A 2,951-nucleotide genomic window follows, 5' to 3' on the forward strand; every position below is an offset into this window, starting at 1 on the left:
TTTAGCGGCATATACAGATACTGTCTGTGAAATTTATTGCGAATAGAGTTACTAGAACAGAAGCATTAAATTTGAACATCATGCATATGTGGCAGTTTTTCACGCATCTCAGTGTTAATTACGTCATATCTCTTGAACTGTGGTAGGTCTGTGGTTTTTATCCCCGCAGCGACTGTTTCCTTGACAGTAAGGGATATGCGTGGCAAGAGTACAGATGTTCAGGGGGAGATGTGGAACATACACATATACATACACACATTTTTATAATTGATGTCGTTTGGAGGGTTCAACTCCCAACGCCCACTATGCTCTTCGACGCGTTTTTGGTTTTTGGACCCCACTCTGATATTCCCTGTAAAGCACATCCGTGACATGAAACAGGATGAGATTAGTATCGTGGTGCAAACGCTAAGCTTTTTGGACAGCGAAATTAAGAAGTCTATCGCAATAAATACTTTGGAAAACGTATTAGAAATGGGTGGAGGTTTCAATTTAAACAAGTCTCTTGCTCCGGCACTCAGTTTATGAGCCCTGCGGCAGGCGCGCTTAAGAGTGTTGCGTCAGCGGGCGCGGGCGGCACTCAGTGCCGCCTACATTTAAATACATAAAAAAGCTGTTTTTTAATTTTTTGGTGGAATTAATTATTTATTGTTTATAACATCATTCATAACAGCAACTTTTAATATGATCTGTATACATGTATCCAAGGTGCATGGGAAAATTAAAATTGTTACAGAATATCTGACGTACGTTTTCAGGATATTCCCTAAGCGCTACATTAATAACAACTTCTAAATAAATTATAACCATAGACATGATTCGATTGTTTACCATTGTTAAATCAAGTTTTACAAAAACGTGTAATTTGTATAAAAACTTTGCATTAATAATAAAGAATAAGGCAGTCAGTAAATACGTATCAAGAATCACACCATTTCTTCCTCTGGAGAAGCTCTGCAATCATTACATGTGACAACATTATGGTAATGTTGCTTGCAAAAGAATCTTTAGCAGCTATGTTTTTTACCACCAAAAAGATTGCACCTCCCACACCTTCTTACAGTCTCATAGTGATTGGCGGGAATTGGTTGATGAGGTTACAGGAATCCTTGAATATCTCGTGGTAGAGTGGAGAGCTGAGCCCTTTCTTTCAAATGGCAGACCATCAGAGCCAAGGCCAGGTTTGTTAGGTAGGTTCTTCTTCTGAATCTTTTCTCTGGATTGTTAAAAAAAAGAGACCTGGGAATTTATCTGTGAAATATCCAGATAACGAAAAAACAATGATAAGTGCCATGTTTCTGTGGTCCTTTGTGTACAGTAGGATGTACACATATAATCCACAGTATCGACTCCACCTTTTGTTGCATTGTAGTACAAATTTACAACAGACTTGAATGTAGCTGTGTCGATTTCAGCAGTTTCATGCATTGACTACAGGAAAAGCACAGCCTTGTTCCTTTTTGTTTGGCACGAAACAAGACAAAAGTCATCTTGAAATCCGAAAAGATAATTTCCAGTTTCTCGCGATCTGTTGGGCAAAAATTCCGGAGGAATTTCCTTATTGTTCTTTTCAATGTTCCAATGAACGTTAGCCCATTTTCTAAAAGATGCTGGGCTACAGAGTAACTACTGTAGTAGTTGTCCGTAGTTACATGCCTTGAGTTCCCTTGATTGGCTCAACCAATCTCTTCACAGTATCTATTGGCTGGTTGGATGCAACATATTGTCCAGAATTCTGTCTGCCGCAGTATACTTGAAAATTAAAAGTATAAAATGTTTGCTATCGCACAATGCATACAACTTCAATCCATACTTAGCGGGCTTATTGGGCATGTAGTGTAAAAAACCACAACGTCCGCGAAATGGGACAAGCATTTCGTCTATGGTTGCGAACTCCCCTGGACTGTAGTTATTTCTGCAGTTGTTCAGAAATGTTGGGTCGAGATTGCGGATGGCAGCAAGTTTATCAGTTGCTAATCGTTCTTTTCTTGTAGAAGTATCGCCGAACCTGAGTGACCGGAGCAAGAACAGAAAGCGCATGTAGCTAAATGCTGCCCTTAGAATAATCATTCCTGTTCCATTTGATGCCCACAGTTCTAATACATTTGTGCGTCCTCATTTAGTGCAGCAATGAGAAACAGTGCTCCTAAAAGAGCCGTTACTTCAGAAGCAGAAGTAGTTTTGCAATCTCTAGCCCTTGAATAATTCACAGATGATCTCTTGTTATTTCTGTACTTGTTTGTGTCTGCAACGACATAATCAATGATATCAGGATCAAACAATATGAGAAAACTTTCAATTTCAGTTTTCGGGCCAGGTAGGACTTTGATTATATTTTCACGTTTTGGTTTCCCTGGTAGTGCTAACGGATTATTTATACACAAAGTTTTTTGGTCCTTAGCAATATAAAAATGGCAGTTATCATGTGGCATTCCTTTCACTTCATTCCCGTCAACGCATGACTCTCAGATTCGCTGGAATGATCTGCAGTTTCAATTATTTCTGCTTCCTCATCGCTGTCAGAGAAATCTGCGTAATCTTATTCGTCAGACGATTGCAGAAGAAGACACTCAATTTCTTCTGGTGTTAGTCCTTTCTTTTGTGCGGACCTGGGAGACAATAAAATAATTCCAATACCAAGGCGATGTTAATAACTAAATCATCATTCACCCACAGAGCTGTAAAACAAAGCTTCTAATCATCAAAACATTCGACGATGGTACGGCTACATGTACGTACATTTCCGACTGCCGTCTCCGTGCAGTCGTCCACTTCACAGGTGAGCCACAGCTGTTGTTGTCTTCAGTCCTGAGACTGGTTTGATGCAGCTCTCCATCCTACTCTATCCTGTGCAAGCTTCTTCATCTCCCTGTACCTACTGCAATCTACATGCTTCTGAATCTGCTTAGTGTATTCATCTCTTGGTCTCCCTTTACGATTTTTACCCTCCA

Source organism: Schistocerca gregaria, chromosome 2, assembly GCF_023897955.1.
Source record: "Schistocerca gregaria isolate iqSchGreg1 chromosome 2, iqSchGreg1.2, whole genome shotgun sequence".
NCBI lineage: Eukaryota > Metazoa > Arthropoda > Insecta > Orthoptera > Acrididae > Schistocerca > Schistocerca gregaria.